Source organism: Condylura cristata, unplaced genomic scaffold, assembly GCF_000260355.1.
Source record: "Condylura cristata isolate star-nosed mole 26May11 unplaced genomic scaffold, ConCri1.0 scaffold00026, whole genome shotgun sequence".
In the NCBI taxonomy this organism is placed as follows: domain Eukaryota; kingdom Metazoa; phylum Chordata; class Mammalia; order Eulipotyphla; family Talpidae; genus Condylura; species Condylura cristata.
The window spans coordinates 6,447,916-6,471,438 of NW_004567127.1; positions in this window are offsets into that span (position 1 = coordinate 6,447,916).

Genomic DNA, 23,523 nt, shown 5'->3' on the forward strand with positions numbered 1-23,523 from the left:
TTGACATGGGTTCTTACAAAGGACCTGATTCTGCAGCAAATATCTATTACCAGTGGGTGTCTGTTATCCACTGACCTATTTTTCTGGGGGCCATTTCTTTTCTAACTTCTCATGTTGTTGAGGTATTCAGTTGCTTCTATTTCTGACCTCATTTGCAGGAGAAGTAGAACAACTTAGAAAACTTACAGCAGTTTTTAAGAGAGCTGAAAGGAATGAACTGGTAGTTAAAACAGTAACTATAGAGAAGGGATTCCATAAAGGTAGACTCAAACCAGCAGTAATTGTGAATTAACAATCAAGCCTTGTCTACCATCTACCTCTAGAGGAAGGAACTTTAGAGGCACAAATCAGCCAGTTGAAACCTTAAGATGGGCTAGCTGCACGGTTCTCTACAAACCAAACCCCAATACACTAACAGCCCTTTCAAATATTTATTTATTTATTCACACAGAACTGGGGTACAGGCCAGAGGTGCAGGGGTGGTGAGAGGATTCACCAGAGACAGAGTGGGGAGCAGAACAAGCAGATCAACAAAGCACACTGCTGAGGGGAGCAGTGGGTGGGTCAGGAGAGGTCTGCCACGCCATGTGGTCACCTCCGGGGCAGGTGAGGATCGAACTTATGCGGAAGTGGCTGTAGCTTCTTAGTGCTGTGCTTTAACCCACTGCACCCCCAGGAAGGGCCCTTTCTCCTGTTCTAACACACCCCTCAATAATCTCAGCTCTGTCCCCCACTGCATAGAACGCACCTTCTGGATCTTCCCTTTCCCTAAGCCTCCCATTCTGGGTTCTGCATGGTCTCTGCCAGGTTCCCTTCATTTGTTCATTCTATTTCATCCCCCACCCCTGCCAATGTCTCCTGATTTTTGTTGTTTTGCTGGGTCTTTTATTCCAGGGCCTCCCTGGGTATTGCCTTTTCTGACTCCGCGAAGCCCTGGGTTAGAAAAAGGTCGGTACAGTCTGCCTCCCACTTTCCTTTCTAGACCATTGTTCCCCCAACTTGTGTCTTTGGGTTTCCATTAATGACATCGCCATGCTATGTGTTTCAAAGCCCTAAAAGCAACTCACTTTTCTGTCAGTCCACAAATTCATATCCTACCTCATCACCCCCACAAATATTCAGAAACCCTTTTCTTTGTCCAAACTATTTTTTATGATATTCCAACTAATCAACTCAATGCAAATCTCACCCTCTGTTTTTAGCTCATTGCCCACTCTCTACTATTGAATATAAAAATTCAATTCTGATAGAGTAAAAATATAAAGAATCAAAGAGTTCCCAGTTTATTGGAGTAACCTCAAACTCCTCATTCTGGCATCGAAGGCTCTGTATACTATGGTTCCAAGATTTAACTAAAGTCTTACCTACTCCTAGTCTTCCTGTTAACCAATACAGAATATGTACTTTTTTTGTCTCATAGAATTTTCTGTTTTATAATGCTAGCAACAGTTGCAATTTCACAGAGAACTATGACCTGGCATTGCATGGAGCACATTTCATCGACTCAGAACATTGTGAGGTAGGAACCATTATCCCATTTTGAACAGATGAAGACATTGCTATAGGGAGTCACAGGGAGTATTGCCTTTTTGAACAAAGTAAGCATTTATTAGATGGTTATTGCACTGAATAAACATCCATCTATCTATCTACCTACCTACCTACCTTCATACTCACCCACCCACCTATCCACCCCTCCCTCCATCCATCCATCTTTACTCAGCCATCCATTTAAACATGAGGCTATTTGGGGAGGCTTCTTAATGGAATGCCTTCCGAGGCAATCTTTGTCAAAACTGAGTCACCAGGATATTCTGAAAGCTCATTTTTTCAGCAATCATTTGTGTAACATAGTACATGATCTCTAATCAAGATATCTTTTTGTTCACCTAAAATAATAAACTGTTTATATTTCTATGAATAATCAAAGGATCCTTGTCATTAGTTGCATTTTAAAAATTCCACTTCCTCTAGAATCTGATGTGAAGACAGCTTGTTTTTCACAAAATAGCACCAGAAAAACATTAGTTGTGATGTATGAGAGGTGAAAGTGACTGTAAGTAACAGAATCTGAATTCCAGGTGCATTTGACTCAACTGCCATAATTCTTAATCAACATGCTACACCATGGCAAAAAAAAAAAAAATCTAGCCAGCTCTGTATGCATCAGTAAATCTTTTTTTTAAATCTTCTAACCATTATGTAGCTCACAAGTACATTTAAGCTATTTTGACATTTGGTCACTGGGATTAGAATTTCTGTTTTTCCCAGGCAATTTAATATGGGACCGCTTTGTTCTTTTGTTTTGCTTTTGACACAAAGAAATATCCTACTGTTTGTCCAAGGTAGAATTATATTCTGTGCTTGTTTGCAGCACTGTGAAGCTCTCCACAGTTGCTGCAGTGCAAGTTCACTCCCCGGTCAAGGAGCTGACCCATGTGGAGCAACAGACTTCTCCTGTCTCCCCACGGCTTCCCTCAGCAGTGGATTTCAGTACATCTGCCTGTTCTACTCCCCACTCTGTCTCTGGTGAATCCTCTCACCCATACATCTGGCCTGTACCCCAGTTCTTGTATGCATAAATAAATAAATCTTAAAGTATATTCTGTGCTTGTTAAGGATTAATGCAGATGGCTAATACTGTTGTCATTTTTCCTATTACACTCAGAGGCCAGCCTTCCAGTCATCGCTCTTACATCTTCTATTAATATAAATTAAAATTAGGTGTTTCTGAGAGGATGAAGAATAATATTAAACTACTTGCTTGTCTGCCTTTGCCCAGCATTTTCTGAACCCTGAAGATGAAGTCAGCTTGCAGTCTAGTGTAGTCCACAAGGGAGAGAAAGGCAAAAGTAAACTGCACTGATTTAAAAAAATCTATTAAAGTGGACCTTGCAGGAGGTCTTCGTCACTGTCAGAACAGCACACACATCCCTTCAGAAGCTGCCCACTGTTCTTGATAAAATGACCCTTGCTTACCACTGCAGCCTCTTTCCTCACCCTTCCCCCCCTCACTTCTATGCTAGACACGCTAAATTTCTTACAGGCCTCTGCCCAAAACATGCTTTTCCTGGATCTCTGCGTTAGTTGATCTTTGCTTCCTTTACAATACACCTGAACCCCGACTGGCCCTTTGGGGCTAACCTCAGCTTGCACGGCCCCCTGGACTCGCGTGGCCTCCAAACACTGCGTTGTAGCTCTGCCTAGATGATTTCCCACGGGCTGCACTGTTAGCTTGTCCATCTCCAAATCGGCCTGTGAACACCATGGCGTAAGGCTTCAGGACCTTGGGTGGTTCCTGGAATCAGCAGAGCTTGCTAATGTTCTTACAAAATTGTAACAAGGAGAGTGCTTATTACATTTTCACAGGAAGCATGAATAAAGGGATGGGAGAATTGATTCTTTGCTCAGACAGTGAGCTCTGTATCTTATAGGTAGATATTATTCCCATGACCTTACTATTCCCTGAAGGATTTGAAAGACTGAATTATAGTTGTCTAGTAGCATCCAAATCGTTATATTTGGCCCACTGCCAGGTTTCTTTTTATCCTATGCATACTTTGCATCTGGATATTTTAATTGCACAAGAATTATTCTTCTGGGAAATAATATAGGCATTCCTAGTGAATACACCATCAAAAGAGATGGATCAGCCTAAATTAATCTGAGGAACTAAATATAACTGAGTAGAAAAGAAATAATGCTTTACAGTTATTAAGAAGGAAAGCACACACTTTATTTTTTCTGTAATCAATTGCAAATTTACATTTGATAACTCTAGTTGTTGTTTAATCAAAAATGATTATCTCCCTTGATTAGGGTTTTTTTTTTTTTAAGGAAAAGGAATTGCTAATTAGTTTGCTATCACTCTGCTGAAGGTGTTTGCAATTAAATTGAGGAGGTAAAGAAAGTTGCAAATGATTCAAATGCTGAAATGTAGTTAGCAAATATTGAAGGAGTTCCTCTTTCACATTGCAAGAAATTTTAAACTTATTAAAAAAAATTACAAAATCTTCTACTTAAAAATTTGTTCTTACTGACCAAAAGGGGGCCAGGGGAGAACCCTACAATAACTGATTGAGATTAAAGACACTGATTATTCAATATTTTTATTACACCTGCACCTAATAAGGAAAGCAATTACGTTTTGAGAAATGATATTTGGCCACTCTGAAGTTATTTTTTCATTAATTGAACCAACTATGAATAACAGCTACTTTTGATTCGGTGACTTAAGCATCTGACATGTGAGCTGCCCAAAGCCCTGGAGTTCTCACATCGTATGATTTTTATTTCTGTTACTCTTTTCATCTGTGGGTAAGAGAGTAATCTGTACTAATGGTTTGGCTTATGTGGCAATAACATTTGCATGTGTTTGTTTCTTGGAAAATCAAATTGGCTAAAATTACCTTTTTTCATCTTACCCATTTTGCCGAATATAGTTCTCTAACAATATTTACATTATTGTGCAAACATCTAGGCCTTTTCTATCTAGCAGAACTGAAACTCTCTATCCACTGAATAACTACTCCCCTTCCTCTTTCCCCCAAACTTCTAGAATCCGCCATTCCTCCTTCTGTTTCTCTGATTTGACTACCTACAGTATTTGTTTTTTGTGACTGACTTATTTCTCTTAGTATGATGTTCTCAAGTATCATCCATGTTGTAGCATAGTCAGGAGTTTTTAATACACAATATTCTATTGTATTGCAGACTACATTTTGTTGGTTCTTACACTGATGGACTTTTCGGTGGCTTCCATTAGTTAGTGCTGTGAATAATGCTGCAGTGAACTTGGATAGGCAAGTAACTCCTTGACATCTATTTGCAAATCTTCTGGTTATATACCCAGAAGTGAAATTGCTGAATCATTCAAGAGGTCTTTTTTTTAAAGATTTATTTATTTGTGCATACAGAATCAGGTACAGGCCAGAGGTGCAGGGGGCAGTGAGAGGCTTCACCAGAGACAGAGTGGGGAGCAGAACAGGCAGATCCACAAAGCACACCGCTGAGGGGAGCAGCGGGTGGGTCAGGAGAGATCTGCCATGCCACATGGGTCACCTCCGGGGCAGGGATTGAGCTCATGCTGAAGTGGCTTTATCTTCTTAGAGCTGTGCTTTAACCAGCTCCCACCAGGGAGGGCCCTCAGGAGGTCTATTTTAATTTTTATGAGGAATTGTTGTTTTGCACAGAGGCTGCACCACTGTGCATTCCTACCAACAGTACACCAAGTTCCAGTTCCTCCATGTCCTCACCAGACGTCTCTCTTTGTTGCTTTGATAGTAATTATACTAGTGGGTATGAAGTAGTCTCTCATGACAGTTTTGATTTGCATTTCCTAAATGATTGGTGATATTGACATCTTTTCTTCTGTTTAGTGGCCATTTGTATATCTTCTTTAGAGTAACATCTATTGGAGCTGTTGGCACACTTTTAAATCGGGTTATTTGTCTTCTTTTATTGATTTTTAAGGATTCTCTCTATACTCTGGATATTAATTCCTCATCAAATATGTGATTTGCAAGCATGTCCTCCCAATTTCTAGGTTGCCATTTTCCTCTTTTAATAGTGTAGGTTGATGGAATTTTTAATTTTCATCAAGTCTATTTTTTCTTTTGTTGCATTTGATACATCTAAGCAATTATTACCAAATCCAACGTTATGACAATTTGGCCCTAAGTTTCCTTCTAGAAGTTTTAGAGTTTTAGGTTTTACAGTTCTATCTTTGGTCCATTTTGAATTAATTTTGATCTGTGGCATAAAATAAGGGTCTGACATCCTTCTTTTGCACGTGGATGTCTAGTTTTTCCACTTTTGTTGAAGAAACTATCCTTTTCTCTTGTGTAGTTAGGCACAATCTGGTCAGATATTATTTGAATATATACATGAGGGTTTATTTCTGACATCTATTCTTTTTCATTGGCCTATCTGTTTGTCTTTATTCCAGGACCATAATGTCTTGATTATTAGAGCTTTATAATATGTTTTCAGTTCAAGAATATTGGCTCACTTTTTCAAGAGTGTTTTTTTTTTTTTTTTAAAGATTTATTTATTTGTGCATACAGAACTGGGGTACAGGCCAGAGGCTCAGGGGCGGTGAGAGGCTTCACCAGAGACAGAGTGGGGAGCAGAACAGGCAGATCGACGAAGTACACTGCTGAGGGAAGCAGCGGGCGGGTCAGGAGAGGTCTGGCTCGCCATGTGGTCTCCTCCAAGGCAGGCGGCAGGCGGGAATCGAACTCATGCGGAAGTGGCTTCAGATTCTCAGTGCTGTGCTTTAACCCGCTGCGCCACCAGGGAGGGCCTTCAAGAGTGTTTTGATTACCAAGGTGCTTTTTTAAAATGTGCATTGTTAGGTTATATTAAAAAGAATATAGTGTTCAAATATTAGGAAATACAAATCGGTTCTCTTTTGCATTTACACTACATATACCACAGTCCACTATGCTAATATTCTTTTTCACATTCTATGAGAAACATTGTGACCATGAAGAATGACAGAATGGCCAAGTTCTAAAAATGATTTCAACACTTGAAGGAATGTGAAATATTTTAAAAAGAAAATTATAGCCATCTTTGATCATTCATTTATTCAAAAACTATTCACTGTATTCCTACAATATGCCAGACCACCTTCCTGTTCATCTCTGATATTTTGTCATCTCTAGCCCACCCTTAACCTGTGTAGGCCATTAAGCTCATGGGATTGGAAAGGAAATGACCTCTTCATTAAGCACAAACTGAGTGCTTATGAATGACTCTTACTGCCTTATAATAAAAAAAATCCACTTTTATCTTGGCTCAGACTAAAAATAAACAGTGTCATTGGTCTACAGACTCAACGCAATCCATACCAAAATCCCTGCTGAACTTCAAGGCACACCATTAGGATAATGAAAAGAAAAGCAATAGACGGGTAAAATATCTGCAGAATTCATATAACATTAAGAACTTTCATTCAGGCCATAAAATGGAAAAAAGAAAAACACCTTGAATAGGCATTTCACCACAAAAGATATATAAAAATAGTAATTATCATTCAACATAATTAGTTATTAGGGAAAAGGAAATTAAAATTAAAATCAAATACTACCTTACATCCACTGGAAGAGCTAAAGTTAAAAAAAAAAGTCTATATAAAGGAAACAACAGGAAAGATGCAACTTATGGCAGGAAGAAAGTACTTGTGAACCAGATGTCTGATGAGGGGTTGATATTCATATGCATATAAATCCTACAAAGAAACAACAACATAAACAGCCTAGCTGAAAAGTGGGCAAAGGACATTAATCTCAAAGAAGACATACAAATGGCCAAAAACACAAAAAGATGTTCAACGTCATTGTTAGAGAAAGCAAAGCCACAATGAAATACCACTTCACGTTTGTTAAGATGAGCCTGATTTAAAAAAAAAATAGAAAGTAACAAGTGTTGGTGAGGATGTGGAAAAATTGAGACTCTGCACTACTGATGGGAATGTAAAATGATGTAGATGCTATGGAAAACAGTATGGGGTGCCTTCAAAAAGTGAAAAATAGCATTATTATCTCATACAGCAAGTCCAATATATTCATCTCTGAATATATAACCACAAAACAAGTCCAGTCTATTTATCTCGGTATTATATACCCAAAACAGTTAAAAGCAAAGGATCTTAAAAAGAGATTATTTGTGCATCGAGATTCATTGCAACATCACACAATAGATAAGAGGTGCAAGGAGGCCAATACTCCAGCCATATATAAACAAAATGTGGAACCTACAATGGACTATTATTTACCTTTAAAAAAGAAGGAAATCTACCACAGACAATGACATGGATGAACCATGAGGACATTACTCTAAGTGAAATCAGCCCATCACAAAAGGCAATACTGTAGGATTCCACTTTTTAGAGATATCTACAGTTCTCAAGCTCTCAGAGACAGAAAGCACAATGGCCGTGGCCTGATGACGCCGGAGGTGGGGAGGGGGCATGGTCAGTCGTTCCACAGATAGAGAGTTTCAGTTTTGCAAGATGAAAAGTTCTAGGGACCTGTTGCCCAAGAGTGTGCATACAGTTAACACTAAAGCGCTGTCCACTAAAAAATGGTTGATCTGGTAACTTCTGTGTTACGTGTCTTCTGCAATTTTCAGAATGGCACTGTTGGCTCAGGTTAAGCTTGAGGTGACTGAAATCCCAGCTTTTACTACAGAAGCTACTACCAGTCCCCATCTCTGTCATCGGCTGCCTGTAAAATTGATTTTTTTTTTACAAAAAAACTTAAATGGAGTACTTTGTATTTATTGATTTAAAATTTCATCATACAGATTTTGACTCATCAAATCTAAAGTAACTTAGAATCTTGATGCCATTGATTAGTCCCACTTAGTGTACATATTAACATTCATTAATATGTTTCATGTATCTCTGTCCAAGTCACTGAAAATCGAACTTAACAGCCAAGATTAAGGTCGACAGATGACCTCACTTCAAGCGCTTTATCTGCATTTTTGCTTTTAATATACCTGTTCAGGCAGTCCAGATATTTATTCATCAAACTTTAGTGGGTCATTAACCAAGTGTCAACACTTGGTGTTAATGATAGAAATGTAAATACACTACTCCTCCTGCCTTTCTTTCTTGATGACTCCATATTTCCGTATCATCCCAGACTGCAGAATACTTCTCTGAAACTCAGAAACACCAAACCTTAACATCAAATGCTTAAAATAGCAATTGTAAAGCAAAAGTGAAGTTTAGCTTCTGCTCAAATCTGGAATGTCTTGTTTCCCATGACTTTTATTGCAAATTCTTATGAATACATTTCATTTCACTTCACATTTGGCCTGGTTTGCCCTAAACTATTATTTAAAATTCTAACCAATCCTTAAACAATTTTCATATGAACTTAAATATTCAATAAAGAAGGAAAGATTCTGTTAGGTTGAGTTTCTATGGTTCATTGAACCATGGTTTTCATTACAGTAATATTTAGAGGACTAATTATCTCTGAGTAATCATAGGGTACAAAGCAATTTAAATGTCATTCCTAGCACAGGTTAGAAGCAAATTTACTTATTAAATTATGAATGTTTTACTTTATGCCGGCCATTGAATAATTTAAAAGTGAACATGACACTTAATTTCAAAATGAAAAACTAGGTGTCATGGCAGTAACTGTATCAACGCAGAACAGTCTGAACAGTTTATTTTCTTAAAAGTAAAAAAATTTGTATTTTGGAGTCCTAGTTTTAAATGTGATTTTCAAGCAATGTATTTCACTGATTTCAAAGAGACTTCATTTTGAAGCTTAAGGAACACTTCCATGTAGGAGCCATCAACCCTCATTCCAAGACGGTAATAAGGCAGCTGAAGGTTGAACCATACATTGCACACCTTGTGAAAGTTGATTGAACATTGACAGCTTCATACAGGTAAATCCTGCACATAATAGGTCTTTAAAAATAGAAAGTCATTAAAAAGTATAAATGGAATTTAAACTATGAGATTGGGGAAAAAGAGAGAAAAATAATTCCTATTCTTCCCTCTTCATTAGTCATCTGTGCATATTTTTACCTGTGTGGGGTCATACAGAAATATTTGCATGATACATTTTAAAAGAGACTGGTAATATAATCTTCACAGCTTTTCACAATTGCTACTCCACCAACTGAATGTATTCTTATTGACATACTCTAGGTTGCTTCTATGCTGGGTTTTTTTTGTTGGTTTTTTGGTTTTTTTTGATAATACAAATGCTGTGAAGACAGCATCTTCTAAATTGCTAGGAAAAACTGCCTTATATTTATATAACCCATTAAAAAAATCTATGTCCCTGTATTTTTCCACTGTTTGGATTTTTTTTAATCAAGTAAATTATGATGAATACTCTTGGTACATCAGGAAATAGAAAACAGTTCCATAAGTTTTTCTCTGTAATTTACCATTACACTCAAAACTGATTTCTTTTATAGTCATTAATTCATAATGACAACATAATAATAATTTGCAAATCTCACATTTGACTACCAAACCTCTACTGAGCCTGTAATTAAAATGTCAGAATTCATTCCTGTCCTTAAGAACAATTTTCTACTTCTGATGATTGACTCAAAACTCTGGTTTTTTAATTTTAATTCTTACATCTCCTACTTCAGCTATAAAGTGAATCCTCCAGGTAAGGAACAAAATAAGAATTTAAGATCTATATTTATAGTTGATATAAGCAATAGGGTCAGATGTTGTTTTCTAGTTCCTTTAAATAAAAATTTGGATTGTTGCTCAACTAGCAGCAGTTGTTACTACAATGAAGAATTGTTGTTTTGACTTGATTATCAATAAGTATAAGGTTCTTAAATTTCAGCAGTGTTATTTTTGTATGCTTTTTAGAGATTATGTTGAGTTCATGTGTTGGTTGGACTCATAAAACAGATTTTATGTTCTCACATGTAAGAATACAAAACAATGCTGATGTAAATGTAAGCTTAAGATGTTTACCAGTTAACCCATTGTTCTCCTCCTGGTCTCCCCTACCCCCAGCAGGCCTGCAGTTAACATACTAGGTGGAGTTCTACTAGAGAGATATTTGGAGGAATAGTCACCATTATTCCACTCCAAAGGTCTGAAACAGGGCCTCCCTGATGGCACAGGGGTTAAAGTCTCAGTGCTATCAAGCTCTCAGCAGCCACTATGGCACGAGTTTGAACCTCAGCCAGGGAGCTGACCCACATGGCGCGGCAGACCTCTCCTGTCTCCCCGCTGCTCCCCTCAGCAGTGTGTTTCAGTCAATTGGTCTGTTCTGTTCCCCACTCCATCTCTAGTGAGTTCTCTTACCAGATCCCACCCCTGCACCTCTAGCCTAGTTCTTGTATACATAAATACATTTTTTAAAAAAGATTTATTTATTCATACAGAACTGGGGTACAAGCCAGAGGTTCAGGGACAGTGAGACAATCCACCAGAGACAGAGTGGGGAGCAGAGCAGGGAGACCAATGAAGTATACTGCTGAGGGGAGCAGCGGGCGGGTCAGGAGAGATCTGCCACACCCTGTGGATCACCTCCTGGGCAAGGGATTGAACTCACACTGAAGCAGCTGTGATGAGCTTGCAGTGCTGCGTCCTAACTCGCTGTGCCACCAGGGAGGACCCGTAAGTACATTTGTTTAAAAAGGCTGAAAAAAGTGTTATAGGCCACTGTTTTTTTTACTCCAGAACTGTGGCAGCAGAAATGCACATTATCTCTCATCCATTCTTGATGTTCATACTCCATGGTTGGTGAGCTCTACATCCTTAGCAAGGATGCTACATCTAGAACTAGCATGAAACCATACATCCAGACCACTCCAGTCTACTTTCAACCCACCATTGTGCATTCTATGAGGAGAGGCTGTTCAGTTTGACAGATTCTTGTGTACTTAAGAGCGCATCAAGGATCCTTGGTTTTTCCATTTTCCTTAGTCTAATGAAGGGTTGAATTCTGCAAGCACATATCCTGTGCCTGCAAATGTCTTTGTTAGTAGTTGTGCAACCTTATGAAAAAGCACGGTCTTCTCCAAATTGGATGTACTATAAATTGAAGACATTAGTCATAGCTGGTGGTTTTTTTTTTCCCCCTTATTTGAAACACACACATACTTTAATACTTTTTTTCAGGTCAGATTTTAAGTGGTGTATTGGAATATTGGAGAAGAAATATCATATGTAAAAAAAAAAGTTGGACAGATAATATTTTAAAAAGCAATCTACAATCAGAAGGAGGCGGAAAAGCAGTGTCTCTCACATTGAGACTCCCAGACTACACATATAATTTAACAAAAATGCAATATGATGCAGGACCCATTCATACTCAGCGTGTAATGACTGGGCTCTTGTCACGGGTGCCACATGGCAGTCATCTCTGTGGGGATACAGAGCAAAGGAAGTCTCCCCCAGAGTCTCCACCACCACTTGCCTACAGCACCTTTGGGGACTCAAGTGCAACAATAATACTCGGGAGCACTGACTCCATTGCCAGACAACAGGGAAGGACTTTGGGAGGGCTGTAGCTACTGGAGAGGCAGAACTGCATGGCCCAGGGTCAGCAGGACCCAGGTAGGCGAGGGCACAGTGCTAGATTGCCTCCGTTGTTTGAGGACAATGAAAAAAAGTCAGGATTGTGAAGTAGTGCCGGTGTGTGTGGCTAGTGAGGGGGTGAGGGGCATGTAATAGAAGTCTGGCGAGAGGAGAGCCAGGTCATGGAAAATTAGATCAGATCTAGAGTTGGGGTGGGGAGAAGTAAGGCAGACAACCAGCTCTTACTGATCCCCTCTCTGTCAGGGGCTTTCTTCATCACATTGAACCCTTACAAGAGCCCTAGTATTGTCCAGCTTTATACATTAAAAAAAAAAATGAGTTAAACAACTGTCTAATTTTTTTCAAGGTCATGAAGTTAGTTGGTGACAGCATTGGGTTCAAAGCCAAGTCTATCAGCCCATCCCTGCTCTTTCCCCCTCTATTAGTTCCTTTAAATGTCTTCCAGGGGACCTTGAACTTAGCTCTGTATGAAATGGAGAAAATACTTGCAGCCAAAAAAAGTCAAAGAGAATTATTGTCATGGAGGGACAGTGTGGAGCATGGATTAGAAGGACCTAAGAGAGGCCTCCCTGGTGGCACAAGGGGTTAAGTCTCAGCACTATCAAACTATTGGCAGCCACTGCAGGCTGAGTTCCATCCCCGGCCAGGGAGCTGGCCCACATGGCGTGGCAGACCTCTCCTGTCTCCCTGCTGCTCCCCTCAGCAGTGTATTTCAGTGGATCCGCCTGTTCTGCTCCCCACTCTGTCTCTGGCGAGTCCTCTCACCCCAGATCTACATCCCTGGTCTACATCCCAGACCTTTTCTGCATATTGGACCTAAGAGTGGGATCATCCGAAAACCCACTTCCAGGAGCCTTTACGACTCTGGTGGTTCCTGGGATCTGGCACAACATCAAGCATGTGGCTGTCGCCAGCTAAGTATTTGTACAGCTAGAAACATGCACCAACTGGGGTGCGGAAGGTGTGTATGCTCCTGCCCTCCAAGGCACCAACTGGTTTCAGGAACCTGGTCATGTATTATGCCCCTGAGCAGATTATTTACACTTGCCCAAGGTTCAGTTTGCTCATCTGTGAACACGGGGAACATAGGGTGATGGGGACTGGAAGGAGGTGATAGACGCAATATGATGAAAACAGTGTCTGGCACCGTAATTCTTATTATCAGCAAGGAGGAAATCCATAATTTTAACACTTTCATAAAGCTCAACAAAAATAAACTTTCCAATTAAATTGACACCGTTTTAATGGACTTGGGTGGACAAACACGTCTAAAGCCTAAGAGTTGAAGAAAGGGGGAAGGCAATGAAGAGGGCTTTGGGTGACGGGTGTGAGGAACATCTGGGGTGAATGGATCTCCCGATCCCTGCCAGCTCAGATTCGGTGAGCCTGTGAGTGGAGAGGCGGCTCCCACATTTCACACTTGTGTCATCAATGCTCCTGCTTCTAGCGGCCCGAGAGCTTACACAAAACCCATTAATTCCAAGGTTGACGCTAGCAACGTCACACTGGTATTCAAGGATGTTTGGGCTTCACATGTTTTGTGATTTGATGTAACATTTCATTTTCTAGTCCTAGCTAAAACCTGTTTGGAAAAACTTTTCAGGCCTCCTATGAAATTACTCACCTTAAACTTTATGCCAATACATTTTCCAGAGGAGGATGAACAATGGATTTTTCGGTCAGATAATATTTATAGGCATCATCTGATCTCAGTTGCTGAGACTGGTATTTTGAAACCCCGGGACAACACAGGTTCCTTTTCTCTAATTAAAAAAATAGCTGACTCTGTACAGTTAAAAAAAAAAAAATAGAACAAGCACAGAATTCTCTTTGTCCGAGGTGTCTTCCCCCGGCTCCTTCTTCATCCTGCCTTCTACCATCTGCAGCACACTAACACATAAAGGCGGAGTGTGGTGGTTAGGTGAGCATGGCCCCTCACAGACCGTGTGTTTTTATTCTAGCCAATAACAGACGGGCTAAAGATTCATTTAACTTAGTTTACAAACTACCAGCCTAATTTTCATTTCTCACCACCAAATTTCTGTTTCTTCTAAAAATGAATGCATCGGTTTTGCCTTTATGTGGACTTCCAGCCTCTGGGACAGGCCCATTTTCATCAAATGGGTGCTTAGATTTTAGACCTCAGGCCCCAGGGTTGGTCAAGTGCAGTGGAAAGGAAACCAGAGCATGTGGAGAAAGGCTTTTCTCCAGGTGTAGAGTCCTTCTAGAAGACAGCCAGGGTTCTCTGGGTTGGCAGGTCAGAGAAAAGGGCTGCTCATCTTTCTGTTTGATTGTTATGAAAAATGGTGCTTTTTCAGAGCTAAGACTCTTAGCAAAGCAAAGAGAAAGTGAAGCAGGGAAAGGTGGAAACGATTTCCTAGAACGTGTTCACCTCCAGGCCTGGCAGGGCTGACTCTGCCTGTAGGCGTGAGACCCAGCCAGCATTCAGGACCCTTCATTCAGACATGCCTCCTGCTTGTCTTAACGCTCTGGGGTTGCTGTCTGCAAGTTTCCTGCAATTTTTGCACCAGCAGCCTCATTTCATTTTGCACTAGGTTCCACAAATGATGTTGCTTGGCCTGGGGCCCAGTGAATCTGTGATGAAGAAGATGCTCATTTTGCTTAAGCAAAAGGCTTGTATCAAGTTGGCTGAAGGACAGAAGGCAACACCAGGAGCCGACAGACAGAAACGAGGGGAACAGCAGATACTCGCTGACATTTTCCAGACTCACAATGATGCACGTGTATCTTACCATCAAGGGAGAAATACGGGTGGTGCATATTTGCAAAAATTGCGTCTTTGTATAAATCGTATAGAGAAAACCACGTGGCTACTCCTTATCCACATTGTAGATTCCTCGTTTACACCCTCCCTGTCCCCACTGACACTTTTAGATCATTTAGACTCGACCTGTCGCTTTGCTTGTACCGTCCACTATTGCCAAGGCTCTCAAAGGCAAAGTATTGTAAGTTGACACTGTTCAAACCAAGAGTTTTACCATTATGTCCATGTTCTCAAGTCTGGAAAGAAATGAGGATCAACAAAATAGAAAAGCAGCAGCTATTTATCTGCACTTGCTGTCGCCAGGTAATCAGCCACTGTCACTTGGGTTTTAGCAGCGACTCAAAGGCAGCGGGAAAGCTCGAGAGTGGAAAGATAAAAGGAGCTTCAAGTGGGTCCAGCTGGAGGCTGTGAGCGCAGGGGAGCAGAAGGCCCATGAATGAGAAGCGGGGCCCCTGGGTGGTTGGTGAGGGTGCACATTTGGCTTCCCCCTGGCCCAAAGTCAGATGCTAGGACAAAATTTGGGGGAACTGTCCATTATTCCTCACAGTGCAGCTGCTTCGTGTCCATTGTTCCAGAAGTCATTGCTTAGCTTCCTGGGTTGGTGCAAGCGCCAGGCATCCGGCTCCCTGCAAGTCTGGCATACAGCAAGCCAGCTTCCTGCGTTGCTTTTGGTAGGCAAGGGATTGGCTTCCTGGGCAGGTTGCTGCAGGGAATGGTCGCCTGTTTTTATATCAGGTCTGGCCATTGTCCTTTATATATTGGGTCTTTCACAAGATACCCTGCATCTTTAGGGTTGGTTGCAACAAATTCCTCATTTCAAATGATCCCTACTCACCATATTTTCTTCCTTCCTAGTCCAGGTAACAATAATTTTTCATATTAAGTGCACCAGATAATGTATTGCTTGCATAGTCTTGCTAAAAAGACTTTATTAGCAGATTTGTTTGGAGAAAATGCACGTTAGGAAAAGAAAGCAACTCAATGTAAGCCAAGCCTATAACAACTCTTTGCTCTGCTTCAAAGAAAACAATATAGACTGTTCAGTTGTTTTTTCAGATTTTTAAACTGCAGTCTATGCAAATTTGCCCTTCAAGGAGGAAAGGGCACGGAGGCCATTATATGTTGGAAGGCTGCTTCCAGCCGTCACATCTTCAGAGCTGGGCATTAGCGCTCCCCACTCGGACCTTGCAGACTAAGAATATTGTGTCTGACAGTTGTCCTTACATTGTGATTCCACTTGACAGACATGGATTTCTAGTTTTCTGGTTGATGGTTGTTATCATGGCATTGGACAAGTTCTAAAGTCTTAACTGAATTAGTAGAAATGCCCTTATCCAGGCAGTTTAGAAAATATCCACCTCTCATATTAATTTCATCAGTAACCTAGATTAAAAATTCCAGGCCTGAATCATGAGATAAAGTTGGTAAAAATCATTGCCATTACTCAGATCTATTGACTAACACTTAAAAATACAGTGTTAAAGTGCCTGATGAAATAGATATTACTCTAAAAATACATATAATTGTATGACATAAGACAGCAAATGTGTCACTCAAGAGTTACTCAGAGACACTCTGACAGTCTTGTCATTCTCCTCTGAGCTCGCTGCTTTCTCTCTTCTCTGCCATCCTGCCAAGACTGGCCTCCTAGGCCAGATTCTCATCCTCTCTTGAGTCTGCTGCAACAGCCCCCTCCCTGTCTTTATACCAGGCCTTCTCCACATGCGCCAACAAGAGTTTCAGCAAACACCCTTTCCCTGACATCCTTCAAGGCCTCTACCACTCAGTGGCATAATAAATATGACTGACATAGGTCATGTCCCAGGTGCCAGCTACTATTCTGGTGGACATGCACACACTTTTACCTGCGTAGAAGGTAGATGCCACCTCTTGGAGAGACAGAAACTACCACTGAGCAAGTTAAGCAATCACTCAAGTGACCTCAGCCCCAGACAGTGAACCAGTAATTGTAGGACCCCAACACCCAACCTCTTCTCTTAGCCATTAGTCTCTTTTGCAGGTGGAAAAGGACAGATTTGATTGGAACTATCTCTGCCATTGACTAGTTAGGTGGCAACTTAACCTGGATCTCAGTTTTTTTTCATATGTAAAAATGTGACTGTCTTGCAGATTGGATGACCTGGCAGAGCTGACTTTCACACCTAGTTGAGTGTTGGTGTTGCTGGACTAGGATTCGAGGCAGTTCGCACAAAGTGCCTAGCAGCAAATCTGCAAGAGTGGGGACTCAGCAGATGGTGGTTTCCTCAGACTAGTGGCCAAGAGTCTCCATTAGCGCGATCCTCTTCCTCCCCACCAGCAACCTGCCTTCTGCATCCAATCTTAGGTGGGAACTCAGAAGGCAAGGTTGAAAGGGAAGAGCATTGAGCCAGGCAGTCTGGGTGTCTGTCCTGCCCCTGAGCCATGGAACTGTGGCCATGTACCCTGTCTTGGAATCATCTATTTTTGTCCATCAAACAGGAGTTCTGTCTTTCTTGTCTATTTCACAGGGCTATTGAAGGGGTTAGATGTGTCATCATGTGTGAAAGCCCTTTGAAAACATAACTGCTATTGATCTGTAGACTTTAGAAGCAGTGTTGAAACTCTAGTGTGTGTATCAGGAAGGGGCCCAACCGGGTGGGTCTGAGGAGTCTTCCTGGAGGAGAAGACACTTGAGGAGGACAGGATGTTAGCTGTGAGGGAGGAACCACACTGTAGCAATGGGGTGAACAAAAGCAACATGTGAGCTGGGAGAACAGCTTCTGTGCTCTTTAAACTGGCAGCACAGACAGGAGTCAGGGCACGAGGCTCATCCAGAAGCCTGAGCTCTCATGGTTCTGGAATCATAAGGGGAAGGGCAGGGGGTAGCATAAGCAGCTGCATCACGTGGTAGGTAGTGTTGTAGAAAGATAACTCTCATGGTAGAGACGTTTCTTAAAACACAGGAAAACAAATAATGAAGCTGGGACTGACTGGGATAAAATCTTTAACCAGGGCCAAGAGTTGGGACAGAGGGTAAAAAATGGAGAGGTGATGTCAATAAATATTCAGAAGACAAAATTGGAAGCACTTGATGATAAGTAATTGGTGTCTTTGGGTAATAAAAATCGACAAGCTGGATGATTAATTCTTGGCAAGTACTGTAGTCAATTTTTGGAAATGATAAGAGAGCATTTAATTTGGGAACTAAATTGGTGGATTAGCAAAAAAGTAGTGACTATAAACAAATCATACCAAATATACCTCATGTTTTTTCTCTATAGAATAGTTTTTGATTATAAAATAATAAATGTTTGCTGTATAAAGTTTGTAAAATATAAAAACTAGGGTAGGAGGAAGTTCTGCTACCCATTCATATTTTGGTTTTTTTTTTTTCTAGGAACATTTTTTAACATGGTTGTAGCCATTCTATACATTGAATCTAACAGTACTTTTTTTTAACATTTGACCTTGAATATGCTTATTTTGTAACAATCTTTGTAACATCACTTAATAATTAACTAATAGTAGTTATCTATGGATGTTACTGGATATTTATTTTCAATTTGGAGACATTTAAAATTTTGTGATCCTTTACATATAAAACATTTTGTGTATGTGGAACAGATCCCTTAAAATTAAGATTTCCTTAATTCTCTTGAGATTTTACAAAATTTTTGCTGTGTTAAACGATACAAAATTTTAAAGCTTTTGTTGCATATTATCAACCTTTTCCAAAGGGATTGTAGCAATTTACAGAGACACTACTGATATAGGAATATCCATTTCACAGCAGTGATTCTTGACTAGAACATCATCACCAAAAAGGAATAAAGAAAACCAAAAAGTTATTTAGCAAAAATTACATCTCATTTAACTGCCCTTGCATATGAGAAAAATTCATATAGCTTAGAAAAGCATAAAATAAAAACAAGCAGAAAGCTTTCTAACAATGCTTAACAACCACTGTAAAATCTTTCTTGATTACATCCTTCTAATTCTTTCTTAAATTTAAGTCTTTGCAAACTAGTATAAAAATACTATTTACATCATGTTCTATGAGTGTTAGCTCTCTTTCATTGTCATATAACTCTACTCCATAAATGTATAATCTCTTAGCCAGATTCTTTCTGATTGATAATTAAGTGATTTGCAATATCTTACAGTTGCAAATAAAACTGCAATGAACGGCTCCAAATTAAATATATTTATGCAGGGTAAATTCCTCGATGTGGTATTACATGAAATTTTAGGTTTCCATCATATTTGAGGCAGCTGACAATCTCACCACCACTGAGTGTTATTTTTCATTTATAAACTTGAGTTTTGTGAAAAATTTTGTCAATCCAATAGATGATAATACTTCATCTCCTAAATATTTATTGAGTATCGACTATGTGCCAGGCCCGACTTCTGGTGCTTAGGTTATACGAATGATTGAAGCAAAGATCCTTGCCACCTTCTAGCACCGTAAAGAGTAAACACAGTATACAAGTGAATCATCCAGGAAATCTAAAGGTCAATGTACACTCATGCTTTTGCTGCCTCTGGAATGAAATGTCATGAATGCCAGGTGACAGTGTCACCAGGATGAACTGAGGCTTCTTCACAGGCTCACTGGTTTCTGCTGAAAAGTCTGACTCCAGAGCACCTGATTGGTGCAGGTTGGATCATGTGACTCTTGCTGTCAGGATGGGGGGTGGGCTATGAGTCGTGATGTTCCTACTCATCAATGCATAAAGCGAGGGATGTAACAAGCACAGAAAGAGGTTCAGCTGTGTCGTGGCCAAAGAAAAGACTAATGTCTGCATGCTAAGTGTGTACCCTCAGACACTGCCTGGACTAACCTCTGGGAATGAAGTTTTCAAAAAATCAAACTGGACCTGGAAAAATGGGAACCACCATGTTCTGGTGCACGCAAGAGACAAGGTCAAAATGTTAGGAGCAAAACTGAATGGGCCTTGGGAAATAATGTAAAACATCACAGATATGAAAGTTACGTAGCCCTGGATACTGAGAGACTTGGGGGGAACGGAGAGCTTGCCTGTGTGTGTAGAAGGGTTGTCAAATGAAAGAGTGAGTTATATATGTTTTTGGAAGTTGCAAAGTTACATTTATCATGTATTTAACAAATACTTATGGAGTCCCTGACATATAACAATCACTGGTTTAAGCACCAGGGATTAATAGTGAACAAGGCAAATAATTTCCTACTGGTATAAAGCTTAGATGCAGTTGGGGAGCAAAATATAAAAAGAATTGCATGAAATTCAACAGTAAAAACACAAACAACCTGATTAAAAATTGGGCAGAAGGACAGAGGATCTGAACATGTCTCCAAAGCAAACATACAAATGGCCAACACATACACCCACAAAGATGCCCATCACTTCTGACTAGGAAGGCAAAGCAAACCAAAAGAACATGAGATGGCACCTCACACCCATGACAATGGCTCTATCCAAAAGACAAGAAACCACAAATGTTGGGAAGGGTGAGTAGCAAAGGGAATCCTTGCACGCTGTTGGGGATGTAAATTGGTGAATTCTTCAAAAAGTTAAAAATAGGAATTCCATAAAATGCAGGGATCTCACTACCGAGTATTTACCTGAAAAAGTAATAAACACTAATTCAAACTGCTATAATACCGCCCAGTTTGTTGTGCACTATTCACAATAGCCAAGAACTAGAAACAATCTAAGTGCCCATCAGTTGACAGATAAAAAAGATGTAGCACATCTGTACACAATGGAATAATAGTCAGCCTCAAAAAAGATCAAACCCTGCCATTTGCAACAACATGAATAGAGAGGGGGGTTATACTTAGTGAAATGATCCAGACAGAGCAGACAAACACGATATGACTTCACGCATATGTGAGAAAACAAGCAAACAGATGAACTAAATAAAACAAAAACACATTTTTGGACCGTAACCAACTCTTGGTTATCAGAAAGGAAGGCGGCAGAAGAGTGGGTGAATCAGGAAAGGGGATCTGGTAACCCCTTTGGGCTTGTGGTGGTGAACTGAATACAGTATATACAAATGTCTGATTCATATTTATAATATAATGTTAGTGCTAAGTGCTATGAAGTGAAACACAGCTAAAAATTAAAGTCAAGCAATTGGAGGCCTCACTGTAAAGGTCACATTTGAGTATGGACCTGAAATGAAGGGAGGAAGCATCCCTATTTGGGAGAGGAAATTCCAGAGAGAAATAAAGACAGTTGCAAAGTCCCTGAGATGTCTATAGCCCACTTAGACAATGCCAACGGCCAGTGAGGCCAGAAAGGAGTGAGAGCAGGTAGCAGTGTCAGGCACAGCCAAGAACCAGGGATTTAGAGTTGTCTCGGGCTTTTGGACTTGTTCTGAATGTTAAGGGAAATCTACAGAAGGCCTTGAGCTGGAGAATGTCATGATTTGGCTTATATTTTACCAGAAGTATTCAAATGGCAATTTTGGGGGTGGGGGGAGGTTGAGACTAGACAGTAGGAAGGCAGGGGCAGAAACAGGGAGTCCAGTCAGATTGTGTAGTGATGGGCAATGATGGGAAGGAATGTGAGAGCCATAGAGTGTAGTTTGCATAAGGAAAACTCCCACATCCTGTAGCTGTCCAGAGAATGGTCTCAGAGCTTCAAAAGTGCTTCTGCATTTGGGCTTTGGTTTGGGCTGGAGTAGGGTTTGGTCTGGAGTAGGGGTCAGCAATTTATGGCATGCATGTCACATCTGGCCCATCACTTATTTTTATAAATAAAGTTTTATTTGAACACAATAACTTTCATTGTGGCTGCTTTTGCACCACAACAGCAGTGCTGGATAATTGCAATGAAAATCATGTAGGCTGTAAAACCTCAAATATGTATTGCCTGTCCCCATGCAGAAAAGGCTTGCTCACCCCTGGTTTAGAGGACTCTTCAAGTGTGTCCCCCTTCCATGGTTTCCACGGCTCTGTATGTAATTGTTGACACTTTTTTTGCCTCTTTGTTCTAGCTGGTCAATAAAATCTTCATGGCCACAAAGTTTTCTACTTCTCAACGATCTCTCTTCTACCTCAGAGTAAACATTCAGCAATTTCCTTCAAAGGTGCTACTGTTTGGGAACACACCATTTGGAAGTATATAGGTCACCCTCATCTTGTGAAGAAAAAAAAAAATTGTTCAAAGGCCCCAGGGAACTTTCCCCTTTAGAAAAGAGGCCTAAGACATTCATTGGCAGGACCCATGAAGTAGTTCAGTCACTGCTTAATAAAGTCGCCTTGATCATATTAAGAAGTAATAGATGAACTAAAGGACCAAGTGCTTGCAGTCTGAGGCCAGTCCAGCTCTGTCTTGCACTTGGGGAGCTGAAGGAATTCCAAGCCTGATTTATCAATTACATTTCTTCTCATGAATGTGAAGAAGAGCAAGGTGTAAGCCTACTGCAACTATCCAACAAAACAGCAAGAGCTTCCTCTCTACCATGCAAAAACCTGGAATTTGAAATGCAAACAATCCTGACTTTCTCACATGAGGAACAGGGCACTGGAAAGAAAACTGGCTGAGCAAATGGAGAAATTCTTCAAGGGAACCCTAAGAAAGGGGCAGGTTTCTTACTTCACGATGGGTTCAAAGCCCTGAAAATGGGGCCCTTCCTGGTGGTGCCATGGGTTAAAGCTCAGCACTATGAAGCCATCTGCAGCCACTGCCATAGGAGTTCGAACCCCGGCCAGGGAGCTGACCCACATGGTGCAGCAGACTTTTTCTGTCTCCCCACTGCTCCCCTCAGTAGTGTATTTCAGTTCATCTGCCTGTTCTGCTCCCCTCTGTGTCTCTGGTGAATCCTCTCATGCCCCCACACCTCTGGCCTACACCCCAGTTCTTATATGCATAAATAAATAGATCTCACTCTTTTTTTTTTTTAATCCTGAAAATGACCAAAGAAGGAAGCATGCAGTGGGCAGTGTGCGTCACTGGTCATTGTTGGCACGGGAAGCGAATGGCAGGTGGCTGGTTTTCCAGGAAATAGGATTTCCTCTCCCCTTTGCCTCCATTAACGACACCAGACTTCTATTTGAAAAATGCTATCATTAGGATGAAGTATGAGGAATGGTTGTTTAAAACTTGAAATTCTGTAGATCATTTTTACCTCCATGTATTTAGACAATTCAAAGAAACAATTTTTAAAGCCTGTCACTTGTAAAGATCTTTATCACTTCAAGGCATCAACACTGATCATTTCTCTCCTCTCTATTATGTGTCCTTTATTAATGATTATATATATTAACAATTCTAGGGAAATCACAAATCAATGCGATTTCCTGAACTCTTCATGTGGGCAGTAACAATCACTGCAAAATTATTAGTTTCCTCTGTATTTTTAGTGATGTTACAGTGACCTAATCAATTTTATATAGATTTGTGGAATATTAATAGGAATGTCACATAAAAGCCTTTACTTCTGCAGTCTACCTTTAAAATTCTTTCTAGCACACCCTTCTTCAACATTGTAGGCTAATAGCTATTTGGCATGTGACTGTTCTCCTATTTGGGTGCACCATCATGCTTACTCAGTGTATCACTCACTTACGTCATTTAAGGCAGACTAATCTAGCTAATCTCTATAAGCTACACAGCAATTGATAATACAAATGCTAACTTACATTTTTTTGCATAGCAGAGGCACTGCTGAAGGAGTTATAAAACTCCATCAAACAATTTGGGACAGGCCC